The following is a 20,721-nucleotide window of genomic DNA, read 5'->3' as shown; positions in this document are numbered from 1 at the left end:
GGGGCGGACACCTGCGGGGGCGGACACCTGTGCGGGACGGACACCTGCGGGGGCGGACACCTGTGCGGGACGGACACCTGCGGCCGGAAGACACCTGCGGGGGCGGGGAATGAAGATAGATGGTCACCTGCGGGCGGGCGGCAGTGCCGCCCGGGACGTGCTTGGGCTGTGCCTGGACCTGGGGCTCCCCCTGCTCTTCGGCCCGGGCCTCGGCCTCGCGCTGGGGCAGGGGCGAGCGCACTGGGGCAGGAGGGACACTCACAAACACCTGAGACCCAGAAGCAGCGGCGTCTGCAGCGGCTCCCGCCTCCAGGAGGCCGAGCTGCGGGCCCGCCCCGCGCCTCCGCCCAGCATGCCCTCCCGGGATCTCCGCGGGCTCCCCGCCCGGTCCCTCCTCACACAGCGCCCCGACCCGGCTCCGCAGTCGCCCCCTCCCGGAACCCGCCCCGCCATCTCTGCTCCCCTCTCCCACTGTCCCCTCTGCGCCCCGCCCCGCCCCGCGCTCCCCTGCGCCCCGGGTCCCCTCTCCTTGCGCTCTCCCCACCCCGCGCTCCCGCCCCAAGCGTCCCGTCGACCAAGAGGTGACAGTATTAATGTTCCAGGCACTCTGGAGGCCCTGGGGATCCAGCCGCGAGCAAAGTAATTTCAGCTCCTGCCTGCGCAGATGCGGGGAGCGGCGGGTGAGACACTCGGACGGGGCGCAGATTTAAGGGATTTAGCGCCAAAAAAACTCTGATCAAGATAAGTCACATTTTACTGCAGTATTTTAAAACTTCAAAATCAATGCAAAAACTTCACGATGCACAAAACATCAAACATGTAAATAAGGGCGGGATCCCGGCCTGCCCTTGGACGCCGGCCTCTGTCCCCTCGGGCTGGCCCTCATCTTGCGGAGGGAATTCGCGGACCGCAGACGCACCTGCCCGGCAGGTGGGGCCAGCGCGCATGGGTGGACTCAGGGCCCCTGGGAGGTTCTGTGGGACCCATGCTGTTCCCAGCACCGCGCGGCCAAAGCCTCGATTTGCTGTGGGATTGTAAGACATGGGGAACTTATAGGCGACCAGGAGAAAAAGTTGAGGGGGGGGGCCTTGCATGTGGAGGTCCGACTTTTGTCAAAACTCAGGCAGAACGGAATGCCCCTAAATTCTAAATGTCATCAAGACTATTTTGATCTGTTTGGCCTTTTTCCTTTTATTTCAACAGTGAGCAAAAGAGAGGACATTTCTTTTAGTGACACCCTCCCACGGGGGAAATTTCCAGCTATTTGTACAAATACTGTGTACCCCTGCGGGAGCCTTCCTGCAACCATGGTGAAGTCTGGGCATTCCTCCAGGGAGGGGAGACCTGGAGGAACACCCTTCCTCCCCAGGGGACCCTCCCACGGCTGCTCTGAGTGCGTGTGTGTGTGTATAGGGGACCTGCCCTCAAGAGTTCCTGGGGAAGCAAGGGACACCAGTCCAGTCCAGCTCATTCACCTGCTCCACCAGTCTTCAAGGGCCCTTCCTGTCACATGAGCCTGTTCACTGGCCCACTACCCCATCCCACTGGCCACTCCTTAAGGTGGGAGAGGGTTACAGGGCCTGAGAGGCAGAAGGAGGCCCAGCACCCTCCCCTGCCTCTGCTGGAACTGACTCTCCTATACACCTTCCTCCACCTAACGCAGAACACATGGAGTCCCAGAACCAGGATTTGGTGCCACCAATCCTGGCTGGGACGCTTTAGGTCAGTTCATACTGGACTTCCTTCCAGGCATCTGCTAATCAGTTTTGCGTGCCCTAGATAATCACGGCCAAGCTAGACAGTGTTCCCACTCCTGATGCTTGTGATCAGCCACGTGAGGGCCTTCTTGCCTCTGCCCTCCCCCCCACTCACCCAGCACCCTTTCCCTGCCCTCTGCCACCACTTTAAACAGTCTGTGACCTATATTCTGCCCTATCATCCAGTCCTCACCTGAACTGAAGCACAGTCTTTTCTGCATGTCTTCCTGTATAATGATCAGACTCCCCTGAGGCTCCCCTGAGCCCTCCTCTTGCCTAAGGTGGGTCCCCGGACCCTGTCCGCTGCCTGCTAAGCCAGTCCTTGAAATGATCACCCTGGCTTACCTTCAGCAACAATCCCCTGCCCTTGGGGTCTCCTCTTAGTGGCTTTCCATCCACCGACCCCACCCCACCCTCTCCCTTGGCCGTAAACCCCAACTCCACCTGTGTTCAGAGTTGAGCTCAGCTCTTTCTGAATAAAATCTGCCCTTAGCCTTTAACCATTGTCCAGCTGTGCTCCTCCTGAACACCTTGGTTGGCTCACTGCCAGGGCACTGACCGCAGGGCAGAATGTTCCCAGAGCTAACACTGGCTGGCTGGCACACGGGTCTTCTAAGCCTCTCCCGGAAGACACACTACAGCACGACCACGGCTCTGCCTTTCTGGGGTCGGCATGCAAGCTCCCCACGCTTGTGAACGAGGCTGCTCCTCATCAGAGACAGTATTTTTCTGAGCGGGAGTATTTTCGAAGTCCCAGCCACAGCGTCTCTTCTCCACCCTGCCTTTGGATGCCACACAGCAGAGGGGCACACGAAGAAAACAGGATCCTAGGCCACTTGACATGAAACGGACTTTTTCTTTTCACTATAAGATGTACACGTGACAATGACCCACTTGTTTCTACCACTGCTTATGAGTACACAAATATTCTTACGGAAACTTTTTCTGCTCTGATCAGCACAGCAAACAAATTAGACATCCTGGTGTGCAAATATCACCTCTGAATTTCCTGGCTTTAGCTATTCATGCTGGAGTTATTTATTTTCCTGTATTTAAATATTTGTTCCTAGGGAATGATATCGTGAGGTCTTCGTGACTCACTTTCAAAATGGTGGTTGGCCCCTTGCTGGGAGAGGGTGCCCAAGAGATGAACAGAAGCCTGGCTTTCTCGGTGACCCGCTGGGGCCACGGGCGAGTCACCCCACGGGCCTGGCTTCCCAGGGACAACTTCGTGTTTAGTAGCGGTCAAAACAGATGTGGCTTCGGGCTGAGGAAGTGCTCCCTGGTCCCACCAGCGGCTTCCCCGGGGTGCTTCAGATGATTCTAGAAGCACCTGTGTTGCCCCAGCCGATGGTCTGGAGCACAGAGAAGGTGGCAGCAGGAGCCGGTCCTCTCCGGCTGCCAGAACAAAGCAGCACAGACAGGGCGGCTGCAACAGCAAGAACTTGTATCTCACAGCCCTGGAGGCTGGAAGTCTGAGATAGAGGTTCTGGGGAGCCCCCTCCTGGCTTGTGGGCCACCACCTTCTCCCTGTGTCCCCACATGGCGGAGAGCTCTCCTCCTCTTCTTATAAAGCTACATCTTATCAGCTCGGGACATTGTTCACGCATAATTACCTCCTAGAAACCCTATTTCCAGAGACAGTCCCATTGGGGGTTAGGGCTTCAGCATGTGGATTTGGGGGACAAGGCTCAGCCCACACACAGTGCTTTGGGGGAAGGCACAGCATGACACATCCCTGACCCCAAATGTTTCAGAGTCCCGTGTGCGCGGGATCCCGGGCTCCAGTGCCCTCGGTACGAGGAGAAATCAGGTGTGTGGGGAAAGAACAGCCCTATGGGCGTCCCGGGGGGCAGTACAACCCAGGATGGGGCGATGGTGCTGGCGGTGGACGTAGGGGGTCAACGACTGTAGAACAGCTTCTGTTTGCCAGGATTTAAAGAAACTTCATCACGGGTGACCAAAGCTCCGCGCTATCCACGATACAGTCTCACTCCCTCTCTTGAAACTTCCCCCCATATCCCGTATCCCGCCAAAGTGTCCTCAGAAATGCGCCCGGCGAGCGGGGGGTGGGGGGCACGCCAGGCTGGGGGTTCCCGTGCCAAGGGCTGTGGAATCGGTGACATCCACGCTCACACACCCGTCCCCATCTGGGCGGGAGCAGCCTGGCCGACCCTGCAAGCGGGGTGTGAGGTCCAGCAGCCAGACCGCCCCTCCCCAGGGAGCGTGACGGTGTCTTCATTAGGCTGCCTCCCCCAGCTCCAAGCCGCCGGAAGTGGCCTCAGGCTGCGGCTGACGGATCCGTGCGTTATTTCTGCGTGGGGGCATCTCCCCGTGGCTCTCCGTGGCTCCCAAGCAGGGCCAGCCACAACGGCCCAGAGGCCCCGCACAAAGTGAAAATGCGGGGCTGGTGGAGGTGCTATAGTATACAAGCTTTCCCCTTCTTTCCACGGCTCTCTCTTGGCCTGCGTGGTGTCTTGGCTGCTGAATGTCCCGTTGTGTTGGGCACAGGGTGAACGCCGACCTTCACCCCGGCCCGGGGTCCTGCCCTGCGAGTCGGCCGACGAGCAGCCCCACCGCTGCTGGGTTCCTGTCCCACCAGCTGCTGCCCCTCCACGTGTCCACCCTGAGACACAGCCAGTCTCAGACGTCCCAACACCCAGGGCATGGGGACAGGAGGCCCGTCAGAGCTGGACACTAGGGACACCAAGAGAGGAGGACGGAGCGGTCTGGAACCTGTCCCCGGGAGGCAGCAGGCAGGGGAAGGTGGGAGCATCCATGAGCCAAGGGCCCGTCAGACTTCACGTACCAAACACAGGTTCAAAGATAAAATTATGAAGAATTTCAAAATGGTGACCGCAGAGCACAGGGCCCCAAGCTCGAGGTGGGGCCCCCGAGATTGCAGGAGCCCACACCCATGAAACGGCCTTGCTCCCCACTCGGCAACAACCCCATTTCCAAATAATTCTCAGGTTCTGGGGGTCAGGATGCCGACGTATCTTTGTTGAAGGGACACAATTCAACTCAAAATGGAAGCGTTGAAGGACAGTTACTTCAAGAGCAGGATGGGGGAAGCTTTGTAGGAGGGCAGGCCCAGGAACGGTGTGGTGGCTGGTGGGCTCGGCTGGGGTGGGGAGAGGGGAGAGCAAGCATCTCCACTGGCTGCATCGGCCACGTGCGGGAGGGCGGATAGAGAGGACGAGGGCAGGTGGGGTGCCAGCTCACGGAGAGCCAGGTGGCCGGTTTACTCAGGGCTATGTGCCAGGCACTGGGTCAGGTGCTTTACCTGCAGGTAAAGACTCACCAGGTGTTGCAGAAACAAAATAGTATACATAGCTCCTCTCTTTGAAAAAAGAAGCTATGAAACCGGAAATGTGGGCATTGGTTTTATTAAAACAAGAGACAGCGAAGTCTGAAAGTACTGGACTTGGTGAGGTACTGTGGCTTCCCATTCCCTTCCTGCCACCCTCCAGGTCTTGAGACGATTCAAACACTTCCTTCCCAACCTCCCCCGCCCTCCCCCCAGCACCTGCCCAGGGAGATGGAAGGCTCTCCTGGAATGGTATTCCTCTCCCTGACATGAAGGGAATGAGAACCCCTTCCTGGTGCTACCCTTCTCCTTGACTCTGAACGCTGTGAGGATGTGATGCCTGGAGCTGCTGCAACCACCTTGAGGCTGTGAGGAACAGGCCAAGAGAATTTCAGAGACACCCGCCTCGTCCTCTGACATCATGAGCCACTGAACCCAAGCCAGCATTACCATCCCCAGAAGGCTTACAGATGGCTTACAAGAAAAATAACCCTGAATTTCAGCAGTGTTCGGAGTATGTTCTGCAAGATGCTAGGAGACCCGAGGTCCTTTCAGATGGCTTGCAGGGTCGAAACTGTTCTCATGAGGACGCTAAGATGTAATGTGTGTTGACATTTGCTCTGATGGGGCACAGGGAGCAGTGGGAAAAAGCTGGGACAACCTGAATCAGGCCAGCGGCACCACACCGTCCTTCGTGGTCACCGTATTCTTTACCTATGTGCATTCCTGGGGAAAAGGTTTTACTTAATGTTCATGACAACACCATAGAAGTTGGTAATTTTGCCCACTGTTCTTCACAAAAACCTAACAGGGCACCTGCAAGATGCTTCTCAGTGTGGCACAGAACAGGGGTGATCCACGGACACGCAGGCCCCCCCGTTTCCCAACAAAACACTGCACGTCCAGCAGAGGCCACCTGTGGAGCTATGTGAGGAAATCACAGCAAGCTCCGGTCCCCAGCGAGGGTTTACAACCCAGTCCTTAACTTAACAGACATTTGGGGGGCGGGGTGTATCAACCACGTGTTTCTGATGCTTGACATCAAGCCCTCCTGACCTAGAGGGACAGCCCCCCACCTCCCCGGGGCTACCAACTGCCTAGACAGGAGAGCACAGCCTGGGAGCAAACCAACCAACCAACCCAGCCACCTCCTTCCTATGTTCTCCGTCCACCCAGGGCGAGCAGCCCTGTGCCCAGAGCCCGCCAAAACCAATCAAACTGGCCAGTCCCCAGCCTGCGCACCCGGCCTCGCCGTTCCTCCCACACTCCTCCCCTCCTTCGCGGGTGCCCTCCGGCCTCGGGTCCTGACCACCTGCCGGCTCAGGGCTGCTTGCAGGGGTGAGGCGCTCCTCCTGGCCAGCCCAGCGTCCTCGTCCCTCTCCCCAGCGACCACACGAGAAGGGAGGGTGCAGGCAGTGTTGGAACAGACGTGATTTTGGGGCTCACGTGCCAGCACGCGGTCCTCAGGGACTGCTGGGAACAAGGGAGGCCCATGGCCCCTGGACAGTGGACGGCCTCAGAACTACAGACGCTGGCAGCTCGTACGAGAGAGCTCCTACCCTAGCGGAGCGGCCAGCCATCTGAAAGGCCACCTGCAGGTCGCCTCCAGTCCTGACCTGAGTCCCCGCCCGCGGCTCCCGCCTGCTGCGTCCAGAGCCGATGCTGGGAGACGCCCCACTGTCTCCTTCCAAGTCTCTCGATGCAAGGATCCGCTTTGCTACTTCCTTACCCCCAACTACAGCTGTGGAAAACCGCTCACCTCTTTCCTCTCTAAAGACAAATCGCACGCATCTGCCCTCGGTTTGCCGCGATGACCCAGGAGTCGCCACCAGTGCCCGCTAGAGGCAGTGTCCCTGTCACAGTGGGCGCCGCGGCCCCCCAGCTGAGCAGGTCACAGCTCATTCCGAAGCTGTCTCTAACCACAGCCAACGGCTATGGGGCAGCTGAAGAGGAGGTCAGCCCTGCTGAGCAGCCCAGAGAGGATCCAGGACACACAGGAATGCGGGTCACCGAGAAAACCCACCGCAGTCCTCCCCTCTGTTCCCACCAGAAAGCACGGCGGGACCTTCCTCCTCCCACTGGGTCTCTCTGTCCCTTTTCGGACCAGCCCCCACACGAGCTCACACACGCACACTCGTGCACGCACACTCACACGTGCATGTGTGCACACGAAGCCTCTGCTCTAAGAAAGGTGGTCAGCAGCTGCGTCTGCACGGGGAGAGGGGCTTCCTGTCAGGATAAACAGCGTGCAAACACAGGACTTGCTGTCCTTCTGCTACCAGCTGAAATGGGGTCATTGCACCAACACAAGTGATCGAGCAGCGGACGTCCTTCTGAATCCCGACTTGGGTTCCAGGTAAGCTGGCCCTCTGGAGGGTGTGGGGTCCCGGGAGGAGGGCCGGCCGCCGGGCTCACTGGAACACCACTAAGAACATGAGGGGGTGGCGGGAGGAGGGCCGCCCCGGCCACGGGCACCCAACGGCCTCAACCCACTTTATTTCCTACGGGACTGAAGACTTTCCTGGAAGGGGAAAGGCACCCCCGGTGGACATTCTGAGGTCGCCAGCCCTGCCCTGCTGATTCTGCAGACACACCCCCCAGATGCTGTGATCAGGCCAGAACGGCGGGATCCCTGGCCTGGACCTCCTGTCTCTGGAAAGCAGAAATGTTCCTGAAGGTTCTGTGGTACCTTTCCTGGCCCTCAAGTCAAACCCACGCTTCTCACCTCGTGGACCCAAACAAGGGGCTTACACTTGTCTGCCCCACGGATGCTCTGCAATCTGCCTGTCCTCCTCCATGAACAGGAGCCCTTTCCAACAGGGATACCTCAATGTGTGTCTCTAAACACACACGACCTCTTAAACCACTCATGGCTATGCCACCATCACACCCAGTAAAAATTCAGTCTTTGATAATATCGAATGACAAGCCACGTTCAGATTTCCCAAATGTCCTCTTCTTATACTCGGTCTGCTCGGGTCAGGACCCACAGAAGAGTCGTCCTTAAATACAGACGGTGAGCACCTTAACTCTGTCTAGATCTATAAAAGCACCCCCCACCCACTTCTGTCCACGCTATCTACTTACTGAAGCCACGTCAGCTGCTTTCTCGTGGGGAGTTTATTCTTCTGTCCCTGGTTTCCTAGAAAAGGATGCTTTGAACTAGAGGGTCATTTTTTTGGTGAGATTACCGCCCAGGTGATGCCATGGGGTCACCTGCCTCAGTTCAGCTGATACCAATGGATGGATGGGTGGTCCACGTGTGGACATCCCCGTCCCCGTGCAGAGTTCTCCACCAGACCTTCCCCAGTCGGTCTTAGTGCCCACCCATGTCTCTCCTCTCCATCCATTACTTCATCGTATTATAAAATGGCAATTTCCTAATTCTATCCCCCATTTGGGTTCAAACACCAGATTTTTCTGTAAAAACAAAAAACAAAAAACAAACTATCCTTCTTTGCAGTGGTTTCCCAAGATGCAGTCCATGCAGAAAAAGCTGGATGAATACGGACTCTTTCCTCAGTGGTTTTCCCCGTGAGTTGGTACCTGGCAACCTTGGAAGAGAACAGGTGCATTTTATCAGCTATTATAATGCACTGGTGGATTTTTATAAATCTGATGTGTTCCGACTCACTGCAGTCATCTTTCTAGTGCTCAACTTGTCACATCTTCGGCCAGCGGGACCCCTTTCAAGTTGACTCCTGTGTCCTTTGTTTTTGGGCACAAATAGCCCCTTTAGTGCATTTCTTGCCTGAGACACAGAACCAGGCATTTCTCCAAAGAGCCCGGCTCCTGCTCGAGGGGCATTTAAGGACTGCGCTGGAGGAGAGGGGCTCGGGGCTGCGGGCTACCATTGCTCCTACACGCTGGCACGGACAGAGCTGGGAAATACGTATGTTGTGAAAAGAGAAACATAAATCTTGAGTCCACACCGCTTTCTCTAACTTTATGCCTGTATCTGTCTCCTTTTGCCCGATGAAGCTTTAATCCGAGTAACTCAAAATGACTGATAAACTCTACACTATAAATATAATAGCTTCAAAATAACAATAACAATAGCGCTACGAGAAGTCAGTCACCTGAATACAGTTTAGGATCTCCTTGTGGTTCTTTTGTCTTTAGGACCCTTCCCAGCTGGGGATCAAAGTATTGTGTTCAAGAAATAAGACCTTTACAAATCGTTTACTTCTTAAAAAATGTTCCCACCCAACTAAAATGAAAACCTTATAGTGCTTTTACTCATAGGTCTTTGGCTCCTCCTCAACCGCCAGGTGGCAGCCACTCAGTCCGTGAGCAGAGATGCAGGGGCTCCCATGTTGTGCTCGCGGGACGGACGCAGGGCTACCCTCGCTCATTGTCCTCAGGGACAGTGGTAGGAACTACGCAGAATCCGCTCCCCGAAGGGCAGGTGGTCCTTGTCCAACAGCAGCACCGCGGCTTCCTGTCCACACACAGATCGTTGGCCATGTGTTGTTTGGTCAGTGGTTAGAGGTTTATCCAGATTTTCTATTTTATTCAGTGAGTTTGGGTTATTTTTCTAGAAAACTATCCCAGTTGTCAAAAGCCTTCGCTCAGAGGCAACCTGTTGTTCACAGTATTATCTTGTAACTTTAAATATATTGACTTTGTCCATAATTGGGTCTTCAAACTGTGTGGCTTCTTCTTTCTCCTATCAGCCCGGTCCTCTCTGTCCTCACGTCGGCCACACTTCCTCCTCCGACTGGTTCCTCACTGTCTGCCCACACCCTCGTCCCTCTCGCTGCTTCCTTTGGGTTCACTTTCTTGGCCAGTACATTGATCAGTTTTCAATCATTATTCTTTCACAGGTGGATTTAAGGCCACATGAACGTCCACTGAAATCGATCGCCATCCCATAAATTTTGACGGGCAATTTTTGTTAAATTCAAAACACTTTGTAGTTTTTATTATGGATTCTTCTTTTTGCTCATTTGATATTTAGAAAGACGATTTTCCTATGCCGTGTTGGGCTTCTGTCACTGATTAGTAATTCTATCTCACTGTGCTCAGCGCTGGGGTCTGTGTGATGTCACCCGCGGGCCTTTCTGGGGCTTATTCCCACGCCCAACACCTGGCTGGTGTTTGTAACGGCACCGTGTGTGCTCGGGCACACAGACAAGGACACACCAGCTACCCCTCTTGGTGCAGGGGTCTAAGCTCACCAATCGTATTATTCAGATCTCTGCCCTACGACTTCCGCCCGACACAGCCCCCAGTTTCTCACAGAAGCACGTCCCGTTTTTCTGCTGTTTGTCAACCTCCCGGGGATCTTGTGCACCTTCTCCTACGTATTCTGAGGGTGCGTGCTGTCTCTGCACAGTATCATCATGCTATACGTCCCCAAGTCACAAGCTCATGACTTTATTATTTCATTCTCGTTGACGCTTTTTACCTTAAGGAATGCGATCTGTCTGATGTTCACACCGCTGCACCGTCCGTTTCCAGAGAGCTTCAGTCTGTTTTATCTTGTTATTTTAAATTCCTTTGCTTTTAACCTTTTTTGTGACAGTGTTTGGGTGTTTGTGTTGCAAACAGAAAGGAACCTGGATTTCTCACTCCAGCCTCAGAATGTCCCACTTCTGAAGGATGAGTTTAACCCCGTGTGCATCGTGATCACCATAAACCGAGGTTCATTTTCGCCGTCTTCCTTGTGCCACATTCTGCTTGCTGCTTACTGATGAACATCACTCAGCTGTTAGCAGGTGGTTTCAACAAGAGGCCTCCATGTGACAGGAAGTACTCTTCCTTCTGCTCTTCTGAAAATGTCCTCTCTTCTCCCTCCTTCTGGAACAATCTGGGCAGGCGAACGGTCTGCTTTCCCTCACTCTTTCAGTCTTCACCTGGCTGCATTGGGACACTGGTTTATGGATCTGTTTACAGGGTCTGGTTCTGACTGTGTTCATGGATCTAAGGCTCCACCCCTCACCAGCCCTAGAGAATTCTCAGCCACCGACCCTGAGAGGACCACCCCGCGCCATCGCTCTGTGCACCCACCTTCCGGAACCATCCCCGGACATGTGCCCGTCTTCTCGCTCCGGCTCTCCCCACAGGCCCCTCGGGCGGCTGCTCACACCTGCGTCCAGCTCACTATGTCTCTCCTGGGACGTCCGACCTGCTCTCGGCACGTCTGTCGGAGATTTTATCACAGGGACTGTCTTCTGCTCCCAGAGTCCCATTTCCTCAGCTCACCGCTGCGTACGGCTCCAGCGTCTTGCTCTGCTGCATCATCTAAACCTATTGTTCTACAGACTGCTCAGAGCAGCGTCTGCACGCTGGCCGGGTACAGGCCGAGGGAGGCCCCGCGATGGCCGCACTTGACCTGCACTTGTGGCGTTCCAGGCTCCGACCAGCTGGCCACTGGCTGCCGACTGGGAAGCCCAGGAAGGCACACTCACCCCCCGCATTCGTGGGGCCCGAGGCCGGCAGCGCTGCCCAGAAAAGACGCTCAGGGAAAGGGCCTCTCCAAACCCCTCCGTGTCTGAGACGGACGCAGTGCCCTCGCGGTGGAGGCCGCCTGCCCTCCAGGCCTGGCGACCGGTTTCCACGAAGCCGCATGCTCACTGCCTCCTGTGGTTGCTGACGTGGCGCCCGTCGTGGCCACTGCTGCAGTTTTACTCCAGGGGGGCTCATCCGCCCAGCCCCGGGGTGGTCCCGACGTCCTGGCGGGCCTGGGGCCCCAGCCTCCCCACCCCCTCTCCCCAGCCCCTCGGCTGCAGGAGGCTCACTCGACTGGCCCGACTACGGCTCCGGAGGCCGGCCACGTCCCCGCGGCTCCTGCTCTCTGCCGGCCTCTCCTCTGCGCGCCCGCCACTCCCGGGGCAGCAGCCGCCGTCGCCGCGGGTTAGACCTGCAGGCTCCGGGGCCTCACGCCAGGCCCGCTGCATCAGGACCTGCATTCGTGCCTCCACGGGATCCTGGGCTCCACCCTGTAGTTTCCAACCGACCAACCAACCAGCACCCCTGCGCGCACACCTCCGCTCCAGGAGGCCCAGCCGGGAACATCCTGCTCTCTGGGTGCCGGGCCCAGCTCCGTGTATCTCAGCCTGCACCCCACCGCCTCCTCACCGGCCGCTCTCCTCCTCCTCACAGGGCCGCTCTCCACCTCCTCACCGGCCTCTCACATCCTCACCGGCCGCTCTCCTCCTCACAGGGCCGCTCTCCTCCTCCTCACAGGGCCGCTCTCCTCCTCCTCACCGGCCTCTCACCTCCTCCTCACAGGGCCGCTCTCCTCCTCCTCAGGGCCGCTCTCCTCCTCCTCACCGGCCTCTCACATCCTCGTCACCGGCCTCTCTCCTCCTCCTCACAGGGCCGCTCTCCTCCTCACCGGTCTCTCCTCCTCCTCACACACTCTTACACATGGACACATAAGACACACATGCACGCGCATTTCAACATACCCTCACATGCCCCTTGCACACACACACACACACACACCTGTCCCCAGTCTCTGGGACTGGCAGGGAGCAGGGAAAAGTAAGACCGATTCCCAGGTGCACGGACACTGTAAAACCTGGGGGTAAAAGACACAGTCTTCACTTCAGAGAACGATCCGGACTTCCCATCACGGGTGCGCAGCTTGCTTTGTCCATCTGTACCGAAGACCCAGTCAGTGACGCCCGAACGAACGCGGCCACCCGCACGGACGGTGCAGGGCATCGCGTCACCCTGGACGGGCAGCCGCGCGCACAGGCACAAGGCCGGGCCTGCACCGCCCCCCACACGCAGGTGTCCGCAGCCGGACAGACCCGTGAGCTCGGGGGTGCGCTGCCGCTTCCACAAGGTGCGCCCCGCACGCCCACGGGTCTCTCGAAGCCACGGGCCGGGGCACGCACTCACACACACCTCGGTGCTGCTGCCGGCCGGTCCCGGGCCCGGCACCCCCGTGGCCAGTCCCCCACGGCGGGGGCTCCCTGCGGCCCGAGGCCCGTGAACCCGGGCAGCCGCTCCCTGCAGCCCGTCCGGAAAGGCCAGCTCCTAGGCACACCCACCACGGTCACCGTGCCCTGAAGGTGGGCGCCCGCGACCAGCTCGTCCTGTGCGGCTTTCACACGACGGCCACAGGGCGACGCTGGGAAAACCAAGGCTTCTCAGATCCAAACACAATGCAGTCGGGGGCCGGATACCACACACGGGATTTCAGTTCCCCTGGAACCTCAGCCTGGGTCTGACGCTGTTCCGAACAGCACCAAGGAGCCCCTCTGGGGGGCGGCCACGCAGGCACCCGGCCCCCACCTGCCCTCTGCACGCGGACAATCCCTGACAGGTCAGACCAAGGGTGGTAAGGGGACCATTCGTCACAGCGGCGCTAGGCCCTGGCAGCTCAGCCTCGGGTGGTCTGGGGGCTCCCGGGCCTCTGGGGCGGCCCGGAGCCGGCCCATTCTCCGGGTGTGGGGAAGGCACTCTGCCCCTGCTGCAGGGGGCAGCCAAGACCGTCCCCCGGGGCCGTCTCTGCACAGGGCCCCTGCTGCTCACGGGCAGAAACGGGGGTCTCACGGCTCCCAGGACAAGGACCCTTCACACCTGAGCGGAGGCCCCTGCAAACGTCACGCTGTCCTCCGAGAAACGGGAGGGAGGCCCCGGGCCGCCCGCGTGCCAAGGAGCACCTACCGCTCCCGTGGGGTTACAGAGCAGCGACGACACAGACCACCACCCACGTCGGGCGGGGCCAGAGCGTCTGCACCGGCCACGGAGGCAGCCACGAGCCACACGCGGACGTCAGTGTGGCTTCCGCGCCGGGCGCGTCCCCTCGTCAGACGGTTCCGGGGCAGAGCTCGTCCCCGATGCTCCGAGCCAGCCCCGCTTCCCGTACGGCTGGCTGTCCTACCAGACGCCCGGACGGCCCCCGGGGTCACCTGGGAGTGACGGGAGCGTCCACCCTTCAGGAGCTCACTGAAGGCCTTCGTGTCTCTCACACACAACACGGGGGGGGGGAGCCCGCACGGCCTGGGGCTTACGGACGTGAGGCTCAAGTCCCAGAGCCAGGGGCCTCTCCTGGCTCAGGGACAGCCGTCTTCTGTGTCCCCGCGTGGAGGAAGGCGTGAGGGAGCTCCCCGGGGCCTCCTTCCTAAGGACAGTAACCCTCCGGGGCTCCAGCCTCGTGAAGCAACCACCTCCCAGAGGCCCCACTCCTCGGACTCCGCTCTGGGTCAGGACTCGCCCCGTGAGTCTCGGGCACACACCGTCTGGGGTCCCCGGACCCCACGGGCTGGCGGCTCTGCCCGGTGCCTTCAGGCGGGCTCACGCGGTTCCCCTCAGAGCCCGCATTTCGTCAAGGGCTCAGAGGACGTCTCGGCCCCGCTAAAGGGCTGAGTGACTCTGAAACGCTCGCCACGCCCCTGCCCTGCACGGAGCTCCCTGGGCTGAAGCGCAGAGCTGGGCCGCGGGCTCTAGGTCTGAGCCGGCTCCCGTGGGCAGGTGCGGCTCCGGGGCCCGCCGCGCCCCCCAGCCCGAGGCACCACGCTGCTCTCCCACGGCCCCCGGCCACACGCCCAGACCACTCGTACCAGAGAGACGCTCGCTCAGAGACACACCGGTAGATCCTGGTTCTTAAGAGCGACCACCAAGCAGCCGAAGTTCTAAGGCCCTCTGCAGGGCCGGTTATCAAAGGCACACTTTAAAGGCGACCTCCAACTTACCACAGTCGCTGGCAGTGCGGGACGGCGCTCTGCAGGACTCCAACGCGACACCGTCCCACGTTGACTCTGACCTGACGGATCGCCGCCGCGGGCGGCCGATTCTCCTCCAAACACGCTTCCCCAAACCCCCCCGAACCACAAACGTGCACGGGGGGGACTCGCGACAGTGGGCGCGGTGCCGAAGGGATGTCGGAGGGGCTCTCCCAGGACGCCTGGAGGTCAGCAACGAGGAAGCTCCGGCCAGCTCCTGGGAGGCTCTGGGGCCTGTCCTGGCGGCGCCGCACACGCCCACGGTGGCGGTGCGAGGCCAGGAAACCCTGACCAAACTGGGAAGAAGCCGTGAAGCCAGGCTTCCTGCTCCAAGTGGGGAACATCCCACCTCTGTTACCAACTGCTGATAAAAGACGGAGGCCCAGGCCTGGCTGGACCCAGCTCCTGCTCACTCCCCTGAGCCCTCAGCTCTTCTCTCTCACCTCTGGAGACTGGAACTTTCCCGCTGGGCTGCGTGCCTGTCCCTGGGGTCTGGCTGGGTCAAGGCCCCAGGGCCCAGGTCTCCCCCGTTCACCCACCACAGGAAGACGACACGGCTATACCCCTCAAGAGTGCCAAGGGTTCTGGGCCCAGCTCCCCACCGGCCCCCAACTTGTGACCTGTTTAATTCCCACTGAGCTGGAGTTAAGCGAAGATTTCAGGTCACAAATTCTGGGGAGTGTAAATGAAGTGCACGAGCGTGTCCTACTCAGCTTTTTGTTTCCTTGTTTTCTGTGTTCCAAGCTCCCTTTCTGGTTCTGCCTTCCTCCCCAGCCCATCACCTTTCCCAGATCAAGCCCCTCTGGGCCCCTGCTGGAACCAGTCAGCACCAGAAGGGCAGGTGCACCTGCCATGGCTGCCAGAGGGGTCTCCCCCAGGGGCCTCCCGCCTCTGCCCCCCGCCTGCCCACACCTGGGCATCCTCACCCCTTTCCTGCCTCTCCCCCAGCCTTCAGCAGGACCATGCACTCGTAACGACCCCCTCATTCCCCCTCTCTGGCGTTCCCACCAGTCATCATCCTGAAATGGAAAAACCTTACTTTCTCATGATTTTAGCCCCGACGCGGTTCCCCAGCCCTCGTCCTGAGCGCAGACACAGGCCACTCCTGGAGGTCACAGCTGCCCGCGGCCACCACGCCCCTGATCCAGCCCACCTCCCACCAGAAACAAGCTCCATCAGAGTGTGTTACACACACGGATTCCAGGCAGCCCCGACCTAGCTCAGAATTCAGGTCTCGCTCGGACAGCCTGCAAAGGCTCCGTGGGTACAGCTGACGTGCACCACAGAATAGCCTGTTTTCAGTGAACGTGGTCCACCAGCACTGCAGTCCAATCGGAGACGCCTTCCGTGCCCACGGGCAGGTGGCCTGCCTTCCTGGCTCAGCCCTGCAGCCCGGAGTCCACTCTCCATCTCCTCCTCCCTCGTCAGGACGAGGCACGTAAACAGACGCACACGCTGTGCCGGCTTCCGCCTGCTCCCCCCACGTTGCGTCCTGCCATCCCTCCTGAGCAGGCCACGCTGTCCACCCAGGGCTCTCACAGACAAGACTCCCACGACCGGCTCCCAAGTTCCCTGCAGACGGGGACTTCCAGTTCTCACAAGTATCCCCCAGGAACCCAGCGTCGGATGCAAAGTCTGTTAACTTTTCAGCAAAGGGTGACACGTCCTCTCCATCTTCACCAACATCTGTGACTGCCTGCCGCATGTGGGACAGCCGTCCCAGCAGTGGGAAGTGGCAGCTCCGCGTTCACCCGGTTTTCCCTAGTGACTACGGACTGCGTTGGTGGTATAGTGGTGAGCATAGCTGCCTTCCTAGTGACTACGGACGCCGAGCAGCTTTCCTGCATTTACCAGCCCTTGTAGATCTTCTCTAGAAGAGCATCCACTCAGCTCTTTCCTTTTTAACTTGGGTTGTCCTCTTGCTGCGTTCCTCCTAGATTCTGGACGCCAATCCTGTACCAACATGCCCTGCAAACACGGCCCGTCTGCAGCTTCCCTCGCTTTATGAGCCGGTGCTTATGACCCACACACTTTAACTCTGACGAAGTCCTACTGAGTCAGCCCTGCCTTTTATGGACTGGGCACAGGAGTCTCTGCCACCCCAGGGCCGTGAATATTCTCGCCTGGGATTTTCTTCAAGTGTTAGTGTTGGCTCTTACTTTCAGGTTTATCCACGCTCCATTCTGAGTTAGTATTTGTATATAGTAAAGTCTCTCAATTCACATTTTTGCGTGCAGATATCAAATTCTTCCAGCCTCGTGTGCAGAAAGGACAACTTTCTCCCCAGTGAGCTGCCCTGGTGCCACGGAGGAAAACCAACTGACCGTGCGTGCAGGCGGATTTCAGGATTCTCTGTCTGAGACAGATCCGTGTACCAGCACCATGCTATCCGCGTACGATCTTACCGCACATTTATAGTAAGCTCTGAAATCAGGAAGCAGAACTTAACCCAACGCTCATTCTCCTTTGGCTATTTGGAGTCCTTTGTATGTCCATAAAAATTTTAGGAGCAGCTTGCTAACTTCTGCCACAAACCGGCCAGGCTTCTGGGAGAGACTGCCGTATTGGTGAGGACTCTTCCAATCCATGAATGTGAAATTTCTCATGGCTGTAGTCTTCAAGGTACAATCTCACTTCTATTCAATTTATTCTCAAGCAGTCTGACCTCCCATGCTGCTGTGGATGGAATTAATCTCACTTCAGATAGATCACTACTGTGTTGTGTGTAGAGCAGGGGTTGACTTCAGTATATAGATCTATGGTTCCACCTTGCCGAATTCGCTAGTTCTCAGGTTTTTTGTGTGTATCCCTTAAGATTTTCAACACAGAATCATGTCATCTGCAAATAAAGACGGGTTTATTTCTTCCTCTCCTGTCTGGATGCGTAGTTTCTTCTCACGACTGCAGCAGTACGATGCTGAGTAGAAGGGACGAGACCGGACGCCTTCGACATTCCTGATCCTACCAGAAGACACTCATTCTTCCACTACTGGGTACAATGTCAGCATAGATTTATTTAAAAAAAAAAAAAAAAAAGATTTTATTTTTAAGTAATCTATACACCGAACATGGGACTCAAGCTCACAACCCTCTCCCAACTGAGCCCGCCAGGCAACCCGGCTGTGGATTTTTCTTAAGGAGGCCCTTCATCAGGTTGAGAAAATTCCTTCCTACGCCATGTTTCTTGAGATTTTGTTATGAATAGGTATCACCTTTTGTCAAATGCTTTTTTCCTACCTTCTGAGCTGACTTGTGCCTTTTGTCCTTCCACCTATTAATATGGTGGAATATACACATTGGTTTTCTGATACTAAATCTCACTTGGCCATGTCCCTTAACCTTTCTATACACACACCTCATCGTATAGCACTTCGCAATTGCTTTTTTTTTTTTTAAATCAAAGGTTTCTGGCAACCCTGCATTGATCAAGTCTATTGGCATTTCCAACAGCATTTGCTCATATCTATGCATCACATTTTGGTAATTCTTGCAATATTTCAAATTTCTTCACTATTATTCTATTTGTTACGGTGATCTGTGACCAGTGATTAGGACTCCCTCAAAACTCAGATAATGGTCAGCACTTTTTAGCAATAAAGTATTTTTAATTAAGGTACATACACATATTTTTAGACACAATGCTATTGCACACTTAATAGACTAGAGCATAAGCAGAATTTCTATGTGTACTGGAAAACCAGAAAATTCACCTGATTCGCTGTACTGTGATCTTGCTTTATCAGGGAAAGAAACCTGCAGAAGGGCAGAGGTGTGCCTGGGTCACTGGGTTTGTTGAAGATTCTGTATCTCTACTCAGAACTCAGGGAGGAGACTGGCCCACAGTCCTCTCGTGACGTTTCTGTCTGGTGCAGAGCCCACAGCCGGTAGGTATTCCCTCTTCTCTGAGGCTGTGAAACAGGCAATACTTCTGCAAACGTCTGGGGGCATTCACCAGCGAAGCCCTCTGGCCCGTGGCTTTATTTCGTTTCCGTTTCTTTACTTGTTACAGGCCGACTGAAACTTCCCACTTCTTCTGGACTGTGTCAGCCGTTTGTGCCCAAGGTCTCCCCACCTCCCTTGAGAGGTCCAGTGTGCTGCATGAAGCTGTGCACGTCTCTCCTTACAACCCTCACGACTTCTGTAAGGTCGGTGGTAATGTCCCCGCTTTCATTCCTGACAATGGCAAGTCCTGTCTTCTCCTTGTCCTTGTGGCTAAAAGTGCACCAAACTTGTGCATCTTTTCAAAGAACCAGCTATTTATTGGTTCTGTTGACTTTCCTCCACTGTCTTTGCTTCCTATTCACTGATTTCCATACCAATCTTTATTCTTTCCTTCTGTTTGCTTTGGATTTACTTTGCTCCTCTTTTTCTAGTGTTTTTAAGGTAGAATCTTAAGACTACGGATTTGAAATCTCTTCAGTATTTACAGCTGTAAATTTCCCTGTGAGCACGGTTTAGCTGCATCTCATAAACTGATATGCTGTGTGGTGATTAACGCTAACTAGGAAATAATATTCAATTTACAAACACCTCTTTAATGACCACTTAATACAGTTTTTGCTAAAGTCAAACTCCCTTCCAGGAAGGTAACCAGGAATTTGATGTAAGACATGGGCTGTTAGTTATCTAATCCAAGCTCTGTACTACATGTACTGAGAAGTAACATTAAGTGTGTTACAATCTCTGCATATAGTCCCGGAAGCCGGCTGATGTGAACTGTCTGGAGAGTCTACAGGGATGCGCTTGGTACTAAGCCGCTGCACACACACGCCCAACGTCCTAAGTGAGACGGTCTGTGGACCGAGTCCCAGCCTCTGAAGGACAAACTTGAATTCTGTGGAACACACAGCGCAGGTGTTACTCAGTGAATCTCCAAGGGTACATGACAAATGCACTGTGATAAATACTATGATTTTGTTCCTATAATAAAGTAGTGGTTTCTTATAATAAATAATACGTATCTTCCAAAGTTATAAAACAACATCAACCCATTTTCCAAACTTAACGGGAGAGGACGCAAGAGCATCTTGCAGGTAAAAATCATTCTGGTGCAAGGTACTGCCCAGCCCTGGTTTTTCTAGTGTGTTGCTCTAAACTTAGTGGGTATCCTTTCTGGAAGATAACAGAGCTTTCTAGGAGGGAGTTTCGTTTCATTTTGGATGGAGACACCAACATCGTTAGGATGCCAACGCTGGAGGGCCGATCTCCACCCAGAAGGCACTCCTGAAGGCCAGGGGCAGACCAGGACCACCTGGCTGAGGTCACAGGGACAGCCCACGGCCTGACTCTCGGATGGCAAAACACAGGAATGCCACATGCTAATAATCTGAGCAACCGTGGAAAGCATTCATAGAACTCCAAACGCAACTTTAACCATTTCAGGAGTTCCAACGTCCTTTAAGAGGAAGATTCTTGTATTGATGTAAAATGTAATCTGGAGGTTTAAAACAGAGAAAAGGTCAGGTCACAGTCATTAGAAACTAACAGCATTTTCTCATCATCCCAGAGATCGAGCTCTGCAAATACTGACAAACAGAAATACCCGTGACTTCTATGTAGCCCTGAGCCCCAAGATGGCAACTCTCCAATATGACTGCGCATCACGTTACTCTGGTTTGGGGAGGAGTTTTCCTAGACTGCAGTTTCCTGAGCCCCAGATTCAGTGCCTGGAGCCCAGGAATCTGCGGTTCTGCCCCACCTCACCACATCCTGAGGCTGTGTCACAGTGCACTCGGGAACACTAGTCCAGGGCGCGTTCGCATCTCACTCTTACCGACCGGTCTTGATGACCATCCACTTCTGATGACTAACAAATTCTGTGTGCTGTGAATTCCTGTTTCTCGGCGCTCAAACCCGTCTGCTGCAGAGCCATGTCACGCACCAGGGAGAAAGCACACAAAAGCCACCTTTTAGAGACAGAGGTAGCAACTGAGTTTTCCGGAAGGGCCTGTTTGGGCTTGTGATGACGCTT

Source organism: Phoca vitulina, unplaced genomic scaffold, assembly GCF_004348235.1.
Source record: "Phoca vitulina isolate PV1807 unplaced genomic scaffold, GSC_HSeal_1.0 scaffold37, whole genome shotgun sequence".
Lineage (NCBI taxonomy): Eukaryota > Metazoa > Chordata > Mammalia > Carnivora > Phocidae > Phoca > Phoca vitulina.
Note: the sequence above shows the minus strand (reverse complement) of the source record.